At 45.6% G+C, this 15,411-nt stretch overlaps 1 protein-coding gene across 1 annotated transcript in view; it reads left to right on the top strand.

Moving 5' to 3' along the window:
• Positions 1-6,182: 6,182 nt before the first annotated feature.
• Positions 6,183-15,411, top strand: part of LOC147700854 (uncharacterized) — a 167,359-nt gene continuing 158,130 nt past the window's right edge. The window contains exon 1 of the mRNA XM_086929755.1: positions 6,183-6,307. The gene's annotated coding sequence lies outside the window, so the exon portion shown is untranslated. The remainder of the gene's footprint in view (positions 6,308-15,411) is intronic.

The raw sequence follows: 15,411 nt of genomic DNA, 5'->3' as shown, positions 1-15,411 counted from the left end.
TTTGCTCTGCTGATAGCATATCTGAGACTGTTTGGAGAGAAGCCATGACCAAGGACACGTGTTTGTCAAGTGTAGTGGATCATTTACAACATGGTTGGCCTCAAGAAAGGTATCTTTCCGGTGACATCCTCTCATTTTTTAAAATTCAGGACGAACTTATGTTTGACCAAGGTTTTCTAATCAGAGGTGACAAAATTATTCCTCCCCTTACTTTGAGAGAAAGAATTGTTTCGATGGCACATGAAGGCCACATGGGCATGTCCAGCACCAAGAGGCGCATCCGTGAATTCTACTGGTGGCCCGGGGTTGACAGGATGGTGGATATGTGGGTTAGTTCCTGCTCCCCGTGTGCTAAAAGCGACAAGACTGTCAAACCTTTGTCTACGGGTGTTTCTCCTATTGAATTTGTAGCTTGTCCTTGGAAAAAATTAGGCATTGACATTATTGGTCCCTTATCTTTGTCTCCCAACAAGGAGGTCTTTGCTTTAGTGCTCATCGACTATTTTTCTAAGTGGCCTGAACTTAAAGTTGTGGATAAGGTTGGTTCCACACAGGTTATTCAGTTTCTGGATGAAGTTTTTTGCAAGGAAGGAATACCAGCCGAAATTGTGTCTGACAATGGGCCACAATTTGTGAGTAGGGAATTTGAATCTTTTCTTGCTAGGTGTGGAATTGTGCATAAGAGGGTGTCCAACTATAACCCTCAGGCCAATGGTCAAACAGAACGCTTTAACAAGGTCGTCAAAGAATCTATCCAATTGGCCATTAAGAGTAACCTTGATTGGAAGAAATCCTTACGTGCTATGCTTTTGTCTTACCGTACCTCTCCTAATTCCGTCACTGGTCTATCTCCTTTTGAAATGCTCAGGGGTAGGAAACCTGGTTCCAAGCTGCTCCCTTGGTGGTTAAAATCTAAACTCCCATTTGAATCTTCTTTTGATTGTAATGAAGTCAAAGACAGGGTTTTGAAATATCAAGAGAAGATGAAAAACAGTTTTTTATCATTAAATAGACAAAGTACTAAAATCAAAGTTGGCGATTTTGTACGAGTCAAGTTGGGTAGGTCTGTTGGGAACAAATGGAACAAATGGTCTGATCCTTGTAGGGTGACTGAAATTTTCTCTAAAGCTATTCGTGTTGAAGGGGGGAAGGTATGGAATTTCAGGAGAGTGTCTCTATGCAAGAACCCCAGCTTGGAAGATAACAGCCTGTGTCCTCCTATCTCTGTACCTAGTCATCCCACAGTTGAAGATGACACCTCTTATTCTGCCATGGTTGACACCTTTGCACCGGAAAGTCCGGTTCCCAGTGTTCCTGCATATGTTTCGCTTCCTCAATCCTCCCCGTCCTCTGATGATTGTGTTGTCAATAATTCCAATGCTCTGGAAAGTGTTCCTGATTCCTTAAGTGCTTCTCTCAAACACAGTGTTGTTCCTTCCACAGCGCAAAGGAAAAGTTCTCGCGTCAAGCAATTACCTGTAAAGCTACATGATTACTTATGTTGAATTTCTTTGCTTTGTTGAATTCTTTTTTTTTTGTGTTTTTTTTATTTTTTTAGGGGGGAAGGTGTGTAGTATCCCATGTTATCCTATCTTAGTGCACCATTCCTTCTCAGAATTGTTATTGTACATTCTTGGCTTAACATTCTAATCTGTACTAGCTGGTCAGTTACTACTGGTGTTATGCTGGAGGTGGTTGTTAAGCTGTCTTCTCAGAATAAACTACTTCCAACTTTCTTCTGCTTCCTTGGACTAATTACTACAGATACATTGACTCTCGTTTGGTATGTTTTTATGTTATGTTAAATTGACTTGATATAGCGCACAATCACCCTAGGGCATCTCAGCGCTGCATGTGGATTAAAGACAGGAATCGATGAGGGTGTTTTAAAATAAGTTGACTTTGAGTTGTTTCCTAAATATTCAGTCACTTGGGCAAGAACGAACGTGAAGAGGGAGCTTGTTCCAGTACACGGGGGTGTGGTAGGAAAAAGCCTTTCCACCGCTGCATGTTTGACAGATGCGAGGGACCCACAGCAGTGCTTTCGGAACAGATCTTAGATTACGGCAGGCGGCGTACGCTTTTATTCTTTTCTGAAGGTAAAGTTGTCCTTTGCCCTATAAGGCATTATATGTGAGACAGCAGATTTTAAAATAAGAGCGTTTCTTCACAGGCAACCAATGTAGTTCTTTTAGCAGAGGCGCTGAAGAGGTGCCAGAAGGGCAGTGAGCACAAGCCTTGCTGCTGTATTTTGAACAACTTGAAGTTTAGAGATCAGTATTTCACTGATATTGGCCAACAGGACGTTGCCATGGTCCAGTCTGTTTATTGCTATGGCCTGAACCAACGTTCTCCGGGCGGAGATAGGGAGGTAGTGGAAGATTCTGCGTAATAGGCATTGGTAATGGTAGCATGAGCCAGTGGTGGCCAGAATATGCTCTCTCATAGTTAAGGCTTGGTCCAATTTTATCCCCAGATTCTTTACTGCTTGATTGGGCACAGGGGAGGCGCCCAGTTGCTGTGGCCACCAATCATCAGCTCCGATGGCAGGGGCTTTACCGAACAGCATTACCTTGGTCTTATCTGCATTTAGCTGGAGATAGTTCTCATTCATCCAGTCTGAGATGGCTAGCAAGCCTGAGAAAACCGCTCTTTTTCTGCCACCAAGTCATGGCCTGGCGTAAACCTCAGCTGGGTATCGTCAGTGTTTGAGATTATATCAAAGCCAAAACGCTCTGGGATCCCAGCCAAAGGAGCCATGTAGATAAATAAGGTGGAGCTCAGAAATGCAGCACCCCGTTACCTACAGGAGACACATCAAGATCCTGTCAGAAGTGTTTTTCATGAAGTGCAATTCATGCACCTAGTTACATCTTAGAAGATTGATCATTTGCTATCATTGTATATCCTGTCAATTAGATACCTTATCTGGGCTTTTATTATTAGATGTGAATGCCAGGGATCAACTGAAATTGACGTCAGAAATTATAATGAAGCTTTGATTGAATGAACAGGACTACATTTCGGATCATGTATATGTCTAATAATGAGAGTAATACTAATGTCTTGAGTGAGATGGTATAAAATGAGACAACACCATCGAAACTCGTTGACGCATCCTTTGCACAATTCGTATGGTTGGTTGGATCGGTAGATATCAAACGAGAGTCAAAGTATCGGGTTCCAATTAGCATATTTTCTTCTACGAATGTGTATTTCTGAATGACAAAGTGTATTGTCTTTTCTTATCTCTCTTATTATTGGTAGCATTGGTGTTATTGATATGTATTAATTTTCTCCTTATTAGTATAAGGGTATATTGTGTATGAATTGTTTATTAGGTCTCACTAGATTCAGCGCATGCGCTGCTCTGGCGAGAAATTTAGTAGCTGGGTTTTAAAAGTGCTGCTTTTATTTGTTTTAATGGACCCCAAGGCACGATATGACACGAACACGGTGCCCCCGCTAGCTAGGTTCCGGAGGGATGTGGCGAGATGGAGGTCGCTGCCACTTTCCTTACTGGGACGTGCGGTCCTGTTTAAAATAATGGCCCTTCCCCGCTTCCTGTATGCACTCCAAAACACCTTGGACCCGGTACCCCCTCATATTTCAGGGAAATTGAGTCCCTTCAGAGGCAGCTACTCTGGGATGGCAGGCCACGGATTGCATTCGCCAATTCGCTTTGCCTTGGTATGATGGGGGATTGGCCTGCCTAATGTCCAGAAGTATTATTGAGCCTCCCAACTGGCGGCTATCAATCAGGCAATTTATGGATCGCCACTTGACCCTGGCTATGAGATGGACCGAGGGCAGATACCGGGCGGCGACTATACTAGGGCTCTGTACGCCAGAAAGGGGCGGTTTCCACTGGTCGGGCCGGCTGCAGTTGCGGTACCGGTGTGGCATGAGGCTAACAGGTCTCTTAAATGGGACAGGAAAATAACTCGTTTGGGCGGTTTGTGGAAGACGAAAGGTTTTGACAAGTGGGATCTTATCGGGAGCTCACAAGTCAGAGATATGTGGAGGAAAGACGGGATCCTCACATTTGAGGCTCTGCAGGAGAGACATCAATTGCAGGAAAGCGAGAGGTATCTGTATCTGCAGATCCGACATGCGTTGCTGGCTAATATCCCCCATGGTGTTACACCGCCGGAGGCTTCTCCGTTGGAAGACCGGTTGTTAGACGGTCATCTTCCAGTTAAAACAATCTCCTTCATTTATAAAAAGCTTATCAACCACACTGAGGATCCGCTCGTCGCCCTTAGGGAACAGTGGGAGGCGGATGGACTCATTTTAGATGACGAGGACTGGAGAGAGGCTGTGTCCTCCCCGAGAGTGGTCGCAGTACAAATGAGACTGAGGTTAGTGCAGTTGAAAATCCTAAATCGCTCTTATGTGACTGGGCTGAGATTGGTGCGAATGGGTTTGGCGGTGAATGGTGAGTGGTGGGAAGGCCGCAGAATTCCTACATATCTTATGGGATTGCTCAGACGTACGGAGATATTGGGTAGAAGTCCATGACAGAATAGGAGAAGTGTGAGGAGTGGCATTGGAGTAAGAGGCACGCCGAAGTCTCCTGAATGTTTGGGAGCCGACTGATCTTACTTCACACGGGAAGACGTGGGTTACATTGGCATGTGCAGTGGCCAAGCACAATATCGCCCAGCTGTGGGGAGCCAGGCCCCCCAGATAGGAAAATGGATGGAGGATTTAGATTGGTGTATGTTCAGAGAAAGATCGGTGTATGTTGCTAGGGGGCGGCCCAGAAAATGATGGAAAATTTGCTGTGCCTGGGATGGGTACAGAGGAGATATTTGTGCTCCCCCAGTTGTACAGGAAGTCAATCTGGTGTTGGAATCGCAATGATCCCTATTAAATTCTTATGTTAAGTATTTTGTAAAAGGTAGATGAATCAACAGATGTTTTGTGATTGTGTGTCACCCGATGTATTTAAGTTTATTGGTATATGTGTTAATAAAAAGAAATAAATTGAAAAAAAAGTGCTGCGTTTGCCGGCCACCAGCTTGCTGTTACGCGCACAAGCGCGCGCGACGTGCACAGCTGCCATCTGGCTTGTAATGGCTCAGTGCATGCGCGCAGACGCCATCTTCCTCCATTCCAGCGTGATCACTGCTGCGCGTACACATCCTCGCAACCGCTTTCACCGAGATCACTTTTGCTTTCACGGCCGCGCAGCCATTACTTTTACGGCCGCACGGCCAATGCTTGTTGTATTTGTTTGTGTGTAAAGCGCTACTAACAATCCTCAGTTGGCCTCTGAGCAATAGGGTGTGGTGGCAGGGAGCTGTCTATTCACCATCCATCTTTTCCTTATGCCTGAAGAACCGCTAATGTGCTGAGCAATGCTTCTCAAGGTGCAAAGCTTGATACATGGCTTACAAATACCAACTCTTTATTACAAATACCAACTCTTTATGTCATCTCTCTTTTTCCACCTCTAAATATGTGCTAACATTATTCGCAGCAACGTGAACTTGCAGTCCCCGTCCACTGTTCAGGAGACTGTTGCTGCTGACTATTGTAAAAAATAAATCGAAGAATATTTGTTGGCGGAAGGAGTCTTTCAGTGAAATTCCCAGGTAAAAACATAAAAAGCGAATGTGGGGCACAGGTCTCTTATCTTTCTTCATCCAATCAGGATAATGTTTTACACAAGCTGATAACGATCTCTTGTGCAAGTAAAATTCAAAGCAGATATCAATGCAGGGGGCTGTGATCGGCAAATATTACAGAGGGAGCAGATGAAGGAGACAACTGTTGTTAAACAGTTCGGTCACTTGAGTGTTGAAAATATAACCCTGCGCTAAACATCAACTATTGGTTGGTTGGCCAACAGCCCTGTAATTTTGCAGGTTTGTCTTGCATTTGGCTGGCCTGTTGTTGCCCGCACTCAGCTCAGAGTGGTCTGTCCGCAAGGCCAGACCGCAGCGGATGTGAATCAACAGCACCACCTCCACACACACATGTGCTTATTGAAAGAGGTAACTACATTCCTCTTACCCGATTTTGTTTAATACCAAAGTTCCATCTTCTCTTTTTTCTTCCGCTTACAGCCACCCGGCTGTACATTCGTGGAGACGCGTCACCTCCTGCTGCCCGCCTCTGCTCCTCCCTTCTGGACGCTACAGTCCCCCGTCCAGTTACCACCCCCTCTTGGTGTTGCTGTGGCCGGGAGCCCCTCATGCGCACGGTCTCAGGCCGACCTCCGCGGCTCCCTCCTTGAGAGCTCCTACTCCTCCACCTTTATTTCTGTCCCGCGCTGCCTCTCGGAGACGATACGAGTTTGGTGAGTGTTACGTTCGGCTGTCACCTGTCAGAGGTGCTGCCCACGCAAACATGAGGCGACAGGGGTGTGACAGTAGCGGTCTGTTGGCCCATGTTATAAGGTGACTGTTTAAACGGGTCGCATATTGCAGTTGGACTACAAGTCCCAGTATGCCTCGTTTTAAGAGGGTGAACAGGATTGAGTGAGACCTACTCTCCTGCACGGCTGGCAGATGGCTCCAGAACCGGGCGTTGCTGAGATTTCAAGTAAGTTACTTCAATTGGCTTAGTTCAAGTGAGCCAAGAATGCATCGCCAGACTTCTAGAATGCCTTAGGTTGTTAAATAATGACTTTGGTTGTTTGTTAACTGTGTCCTTGTGACATATTGGTGGGCTTAGAGAAACTACACTTACTGTGTAATGAGGAACATTTGCAGCTTCGGATGTTCTGTATGGAGCTAGTCGAATTTGTTGGTGAACTTATTATTACAACTGAAGTACACATGACGGTAGGGTATTTTTTTAGTATTACTCTAATAACAATGTGCCTCAAACTTTACTGTCACTCTTATTTGCTTTCTTTCTATTGTATGGCTATTCTTGTGTCAGCCTATCTTGTGTTTGTGCTTCCCATGAAGCATAACCTTTTTACCATCTCGTTGATTGACTGGCTTTTTTGCGGTCTCTACTCGCTTTTAAGGAGCTACTTTTTTCTTTTTTTTAATAGCACCACATTGTAGTACATGTGTTTACCAGTTGTCTTCCTTATGTGCTTTTCTCTCCTCACTTTGCTCTCTCTTGTCCAAGTGTTTCTCTCCTCCTACCCACACTCTTGTTGTTCTTTCGCTCGTGATTCCATCCTTTTGTTTTCCACATTCCCCACTTTGTTGCTTCTCCCTCCACCTCTGCCAACTGGGTTACTTCACCTGCCTCTGCTCCCAACTCATTATTTTTTTTTAGCACCTTTGAGCTACATTTTATAAGAGCACCACATGTGTTCCATCCCTACCACATAGGGCACTGAGTTTGCCATCAGTAGTGTGCCCCAGTCTGAGAAGTGATTCTTGGGTATTAGTGCATGCTGCAAATTCTAGCAATAGGGGCAGACTCCCTCAGAGTTTCTGTTCTGACCCAGGGGGATCCTGCTATGGGAGACTATGGTTATGTTGCATCTCAACTCAGGTTGAATCACTGCACCCCAAACAGGTTTCGCTACATACTAGCAACAAACTTTGAATACTCAACATTAATTCCTAGCTGTAATTCAAAATATTTTAAAAATACCAATGTAAGTTGTCTGAGCAAAAGCCACTGTGCCACTTGTTCACTGTTCAGTCCTCGGAAAATCGACTCGCACACTCGCTATGGTGAGTCAGTTTTGATCAAGTCTAGCTATATTTAGGACCTACTTGCCCCTTCTGGCGAGTTGAAAAAGAACAGGTTTTCTGTTGTCAGAAAGTGAAGGAGTAATAAAGATGCCTTTTAGATCTTTTTTTTTATCTTGTCACATTTGCTCTGAGTTTAGCGGTCAGAAGTCAGTTTAAAATTACTTTTCTTTCTCTGAGTGCAGAGTTCCAGGATTTTGTAAAGTGAACTATCTAACCTGCTTTACAAATTGGCATAGCCAATAGGCCTCGCCTTTGGGGCCTTCTAAGTGTTTAACCATGAATGAATAAATGAAAAGCAATTTGTAATACGCTACTAAAACCCGAAGGTGTCAAGGCGCCTACCAAAACAGATCAAAAGAGGGCAGGGCACAACTATGGGTATGTCCGCACAAAGAGATGGGTTTTAACCGCATCGCTGCGGCGGCTTTTCCCGCTGTGCGCGGCAATTTCGAAAATACCGCGTTACGTGACGAGCTGGCCTTGTCATCCGCGCAGGACAGGTAAGCGCGATGACGAGCCCAGCTCGTCAATAGCCTCGAAGGGGTTAAGAGCATTCCTAAGAGTAGGAAGGGACCTTAGTTCCAGGGGGAGGGCATTCCACCATTTGGGAGCCAGATTAGAGAAAGCTTTGCCACCCCATCTGGTTCTCCGAATACGGGGGACTGAAAGAAGGAGTCTGTTCGAGGAGCGGAGGTCCCTGCCGGGGCTATAGCGGGACAGAATGGAGCCTATTCCAGTGGGGCTTCTTTTTGCTAAGGCCCTATAGGTCATGCACATGGTTTTGAACACTATTCGGTCCTCTATAGGAAGCCAGTGCAGTGATTTTCTAGCAGAGGTAGCCGAGGTGCGCCGGGGTAGATCAAGGACAAACCTCGCTGCTGCGTTCTGGGCTACCTGCAAGCGCTGCAGCAGGCTTTTATTCAGACCCGCATACAGCGCATTGCAGTAGTCCAGACGCGAACCGACAAGGGCAACAGCAAGTTGTTTCCTTGCCTGCTGTGAGAGGTAGTGCCTGATCCTCCTCAGTATGTGAATGATACCCCAACAGGTAGAAACAGTTCTGTTAACCTGTTGGCACATAGTGAGGGTGGGATCAATAACGACCCCAAGGTTTTTAGCGGAAGAGGCAGGAATCGGGCAGGCACCCAGTGAGTTTGGCCACCAATCGGCTGACCATATCTCCTCCTTACCTCCGAACACCATCACCTCAGCCTTCTCCCCATTCAGTTTCAATGAATTATATATCATCCATTGCCCGACTGCCTCCATGCAAGATCTAAAGTTGGAGGCAGTCGAGGTTACTGACTGGGAGAGAGAGACAAGGATCTGCGTGTCATCCGCGTATGAGACTACCTCCATCCCGAAAGATCTAATAAGTCTGGCAAGGGGGGTCACGTAAATGTTAAAGAGGGTCGGACTTAACGCCGACCCCTGAGGGACCCCACATTGCACAGACAGGGATGGAGATAGGAATTTGCCCAGCATCACTCTTTGCTCTCGTTGATTGAGGAAAGAGGTGAGTAGCCTAAGGGCCGCCCCCTGAACCCCGATCTCCCCCAGACGAGATGTTAAAACTGAGGGAGAGAGGGTGTCAAAGGCCGCCGTAAGGTCTAAAAGGATCAGGAGGGAGGTCTGACCCTTATCCACACGAGTGCGGATATTGTCCAGCACTATAGTCAGGGCAGACTCAGTGCTGTGCTCCCTCCTGAAGCCGTGCTGGGAAAGATCCAGACAGCCCGAGCTTTCCACGAAGGCAGCGAGATGTCTATTTAGATGAGTTTCTAACATCTTCGCAGGAGCCGGGAGCAGTGCGATGGGGCGAAAGTTCTTTAATACCCCAGGATCAAGAGAGGGTTTCTTGAGTAAGGGTTTTACAACCGCGTTTTTCCACTGTTGAGGAAAAATGCCATCCCTCATGGCCCTATTCATGATGTCAACAAGGGGGGGCAAGAGGGATTCTCTGCACTGCTTCAGGATCTTGAGCGGACAGGCATCTAGGGGGGAGCCGGATTTGGTTTTATTAAGGAGAGTCTCTAGATCCTGTAAAGAAAGAGGAGGGAAAAATTCCAAGCTTCCTAACAAGAGTTTCTCCGAAGGAGCAGGGACCAAGTCAGCGGGGGCAGGAGGCTCAGAGGTAAAAGATCTCTGCAATTCCAGGGCGGTGTAGATGTCCGAGATTTTGGTCTGAAAGAAAGAGGCTATACTATCACAAAGCTCCTGTGATGCAATAACCGGGTCCGGGGTCTGAAGGGTAGTGAGGGAGTCCACTATCCTAAATAGCTCTTTTGGAGAAGAGAGAGAGGTAGTGAGAGCCGTAAAATATTCTTGTTTTGTTCTTATTACTTCCAGCTTGTACTTCCTTAACAGGGTCTTATGGGCTTCCTTGTCCCTTAGATCCCAGCTGGAGTGCCAGAGGCGCTCCCGTCTTCTAGCTTCCTGTCTAAGGAGTCTTAGGCGCTCCGAGAACCATGGGGCCGAAGGTCTTTTCCTGGCTGAGTAACACTGACGGATGGGGGCCAGTTCTTCCAGAGCCTCGGTTCCGGTCTTTTCATATTGTGAGACCGCTGACTGGGCATTGTCCTCCTGGGATATGGACAGATTCGATATCCAAGGAGCAAAGGAACTTTCCGTGATGTTCTTAAAATTCCTACGAGAGTCCATTTTGCTCGGATTTTTACTAGTTCTCCCCGAAATAGGACAGAACACATTGAAAGGGACGGCTAGATGATCTGACCATGAGAAGAAAAAGGGGTCATTCACCATCAGCCTCTGATCATTGGAGAAAATCCCGTCAAGCGTATGTCCCGCTTGATGGGTGGCACCTTTGACCAGTTGGGTGAGTCCACAAGCAGACATAACATCCAACAGGGAAAGAGTGTCACGGGTCTCCAACAGCTCCAGATGAAAATTAAAATCTCCCAATATAGTAAGATTGTCACAGCCAAAGTAGGGTTCTAGGACATGGAGCAGCTGCTGTCCGAAGCCTGCTCTGGGGCCAAGGGGACGGTAGACCAGGATCCCATTAAATACAAAGTTATGGACACCTGTTAAAGAGAAGTATAAGACTTGGAAAGTATCCTTGGGGTCAGAGACTGGTAGAGTATGGCAGTGGAAACTATCCTTATAAAGAATTGCTAACCCACCTCCTACACGTCCCATTCTGTCCTGACGTGCCAGGCAGTACCCTTCTGGGACAGCTTCAACAAGGTCAGGACCCGAGGAGTCAACAGGTAATGTTGTTGCACCAAGGATATTGTGCTGCATAACTAAATACTCATAAGGTCCCAAAAGCAAGACCTATTGGCTATGCCAATGCTTGTTTTAGGCTGTATCCTGTAGCAGTGAAATCACAAAGGCCTTAATATGCGATCCTTCCACATTCTCAGGGATATTGATGATTCTAAGATTGTTCCTCTGTTTATGATTTTCAAGATGATCCAGATCCTCTTTCATCTCCCTGTTTTGACGAGTTAACCAGCTCATCTCTGCAGACGTCCTATCCATAGCTTGTTTAATTATAAGGATTTCCTGCTCCAGGGCCTCGGTTTTCACAGAAACTTCCTCCAGCTGCTGGGCTAAAACAGTACAAGAAGCCTGTATTGTGACTTGATTCTGTTTCAGAGATTGAAAACCTGCTCTTCATTTCCTCTTTGAAGGCCAAAAGGATGTCCACCAATGATTCTGGGCTCACCTGAAGGGGATGACTTGCAGCAGGAGTTGACTGTACAGGTTGTGAGGATTCCTCCTGTCCATCATGGAGATAATCTTCGCGTGTCTCTAATGCCTCCAGGGCCTGAAAATGATATGAATTTGAGATTGTGTTTGGGGTCACAACTCGTGGGCCGATTTCATTAAAAAAGCCGTACAGTTTGAGCCACCGGCGAGGAAGAGCCAGTAGAGATCACTGTATCAGAGCTCTTGATTGAACCAGCCGATGACTCCATTCTGGAAGAGCTTCGACCTTCAACCGTTCCTTCCAGGGCAACAGCTGGGGACGCAAGGATATTTCAGAAGGATTTCAGGGAGGGGGTGACCTTCACCTTAGATTGAGTGGTCTTCTTTCCTCTGCCCCTACTCCTGGGGCTCTTACCAGTCATAGAAAAGGTAGATGGTATTTTCTCTGTTTTCCCACCTGGGCCCTTTTTAAAAGGTGCTGGTGACTTACTGCGACCCTTAGTCATGATATTTATATCAATCCCAGGACGGAGAGGCGGTAAAGCTTCCACCCCCTGAAGATGCGTTATAAGGCACTAGTGTGAAGAGTATATCTGCACACTTTCCTGATTGGTAGAGCGGGTCTATTCTACGTAGCCTTCTCCATAGGCTGGAATGCGAACCTATGTCCCTCTGGACCCTTATGTAGTCTCCCTTACAGAGACCCAATAATGGAATATTAAAACCATCGCTTCCGTTTTTTTAGGTAGGGGTGTGTGTCCCAACTTGATCAAATAAATTCCTATATAACACCCCCCACACGCCCCCCTCGACAGACAGACCTTACCACAGTTTCCCCGGGGCGTATCTTCCTTGCGTAGCCCTCGGCAGAAAATAGCCTCTCGCAAAATGCAGGCACACAGAGGGCGTCCTGGCTGGTGCTGCCTCTTCCACCAATGGCCCGGAAGAGAAAGATCACAACTTGGCAGCAGCACGGCTCCCAGGCAGCACTCCCCCAGCGGGGAACCCGTGACCAGGCAGTTGGCGAAGTATGAACACTGCCTGACTCCGGCACCATCAGGGGAGGAAAGACAGTCTCGCCACGCTCCCCCGCTCCGAAAGGAGAAGGAAGGAAAAAAGAAACTTCAAGGAATCTCCACTGGACAACTGTGAGTAGAAGGGGAGGCGGTGGTGGGAAAGTGGGAGAGGCCCTCTCAACTAAACGTTGTGCCTACCGAAGATCAGCAACCACTTAGCCGGCGGCTGCCATGTTCCCGAGTCTGGCAAATCCTGTCTCCCTACCTTGCATATATTAATACTTACGTGACACACCCTGTTCAGATATAGGTACATTTTGAGATATGCCTCCTTATAAATGTGGAGTAGTGACAGCGCCCCAATAAGTTAAAAAATATGACTCATGGACAGTGCAAGTTCCTTGGAAATAAACCCCCCAATTTATAGACTGGAACCAGAGTTAAGTCTTATTTGGGCTCCTCCATGCAGAAATGAATCCAAGTGTGACCATAACTAATGACATGCATGGAATTTTAACTTTACCCTGCAAGAATGAAGTGATTGCGTAAGACACACATTCCAAGATTTCCTCTGCTGACAGATTTAAAATGTGTATCTGGAAAAAAACACAATTTTAATAGCAGCAAAGACCGTGTCAGTTGTTAAAACTGAAATTTCACACGAGACAAACCCCCAAAAGTCCCCGGTACTAATGAATGCCAATAAAACACCAAACACTCTTACTTATCTACTTACCACAAAGTTACATCAGATTAAAATCTCAAAAATACACTGTTCCTAGCATTCAAGCGTTTCTTCAGATTCATAGTACATAGTTGATGTTTTCCCAGTGATACAGAAACAGTGCTAGAAACCTTCAAGCCAGGTGTTTGTATGAACCAGACGAGGAAAACAAACCCAACCTCTTGCCATGGGGTCAGTACCTACTATTTAACTTCAATCAAAGGAAAGATTTTTGCATTCTGCTAGATTCCATTTTTGAGAATTGCAATTATAGTGGAAATATATTTTTTTTTAAAACATTTGAAATCAAGTAGTTTACAACTGTTTAATTTGAAGACAGTAACCAAAACCATACGCCAGCCTTGTGCCTTTTAGCACATTTTCAGAGACATGCAATTGCAATCAGAGTATCTGTAACTTACACTTCATAATGTGCTTCACAATGTACTGTTGTTTTTACATATTTATATCTGTGGGGTGCATATTTCTCCAAAATCTATTCCTCCATTTTGCTATAAAGAACTCTGATGTCGCAGGGCCGGCTCTAGGCATGTGCAAGCTGTGCACCTGCACAGGGCCACCAAACCCCAGGGGCCACCACGCCAATATATATCCTTAATATATTAATCCTCTGAGGATGGATACATATTTGCGTGGTGGCCCCTGGCAGGGATTTGGCGGCCTCCAGCTCTGTTCCACTACTAAACACCCTGACCCCCTCCCCTCTTTACTGGCCTGCGCGCTCCGCCCCGCCCGGGCCACCTCTTCCGGGCCCCCTACCTACGCTCCTTGCCCAGGGCCACCATGAGCCTAGAGCCGGCCCTGGATGTCGACATGACTGCATTGCTCAGTAGAAAGTTTCAATGAACTACTGGACACACACGCTATATGAAAGAGTGAATAGTAATTGTTTTCATGTCACATTTTCTGCAATGCAGTGCTATATTAACTGGGAGCAAAACACTTATTTAAGGCACTATAGGTAACAAGCATTGGCAGAGGCTATAGGTCTTAGCTGTAGAATCTATTGTCTTTGCTAATGCTTGTTTACTTCAGTTAGATTAAGATATTTTGTATTGGGAATGCCAATAGCTTAGAACTTGCATTACAAAGGCGAGACCTATTGGTTTTGACAAAGCTTGTTTTTCTGGTGTCTTTTCAAGCACTGTTGCTTGTTTCTTTAGTGTCTCTTCAGACGTTGTTGGATCCCTGTGAGCTCCCTATGTGTGGGGCAATGATGATTCTTAAGTATCTCCCTTAAAGTGTTAATGTGTGCCTTCCAGCAGTGCAATGAGAGCACCCGCGTTTAAAATGCTTTCACCACCTGCACCCCAGGGGTTGCATGATAATCACATGATTGCCATGATACTCAGAGTACTGTTAAACCATGTTAGACCTGATATCATTGACATGGTTTTCCCCTTAACATTTTGCCTTTACTCCTTCTGTTTTGCTGGTTTTGTTTTGTTGGATTTAATACTCTGTACGTTACCAATACTAACCTGTTCTAAAGTGCATGAGTCCTCTCCCTAAAACATGGTAAAATTGCCTTGCACTTGACTGGCCTATTTAATTTAGTTTTAAGTCCCTAGTATATGGTACTACATGTACCCAGGGACTGTAAATTAAATATTACTAGTGGGCCTGCAGCACTCATTGTTCATCAACTAAAGTGGCACTTTAAAACTTGTCTCAGACCTGCCGCTGCAGCCTGTTGTGCAGTTTTAAACTGCCGTTTCGACCTGGCAAAATACATTTTTTGCTAGGCCTAAACCTTTCTTTTTAATACTTATAGGTCACCCCTAAGGTAGGTCCTTAAGGATCATTGAGCATGGTGCATTGTAATTAAACAGTAGGACATATGGATTTAACTTTTACATGTCCTGCAGGTGAAAACCCCCTACATTTGTTTTTCAATACTGTAAGACCTATCTTTCCCACAGACTAACACTGGGTTATCTTATTCCATTTAATAAATGGTAACTTGGGATTGGGAAGAGGTGGAGCTATGCTGTTTGGACACAAATTAATTATACATCAAAGTCCTCGTAAATGGTAAAGTTGTATTTTAAGTTTCAGTTCTGAAAATGCCACTTTTAGGAAATTGGTATTTTCGTGTCATAACCATTTGTGCCTTCAGCCAGTTTCCTGGCTCACATGACTGTGAAGTGCTCTGTTGGGCTTTGTTTATTCTTCCCAGACAGTGACACAAAGGGAATTAGGATTATTATTATCATTATTATTATTATTATTGCATTTATTGAGCGCACAGCTTACCCGGAGGTTTCCCGGTGCTTGCCTTGGGAACCCGTCCTGGCTTTTT

The sequence above is a fragment of the Lissotriton vulgaris genome, chromosome 7 (assembly GCF_964263255.1).
Source record: "Lissotriton vulgaris chromosome 7, aLisVul1.2, whole genome shotgun sequence".
NCBI classification, from domain to species: Eukaryota; Metazoa; Chordata; class Amphibia; order Caudata; family Salamandridae; genus Lissotriton; species Lissotriton vulgaris.
This window is presented reverse-complemented; position numbering and strand designations above follow the sequence as displayed.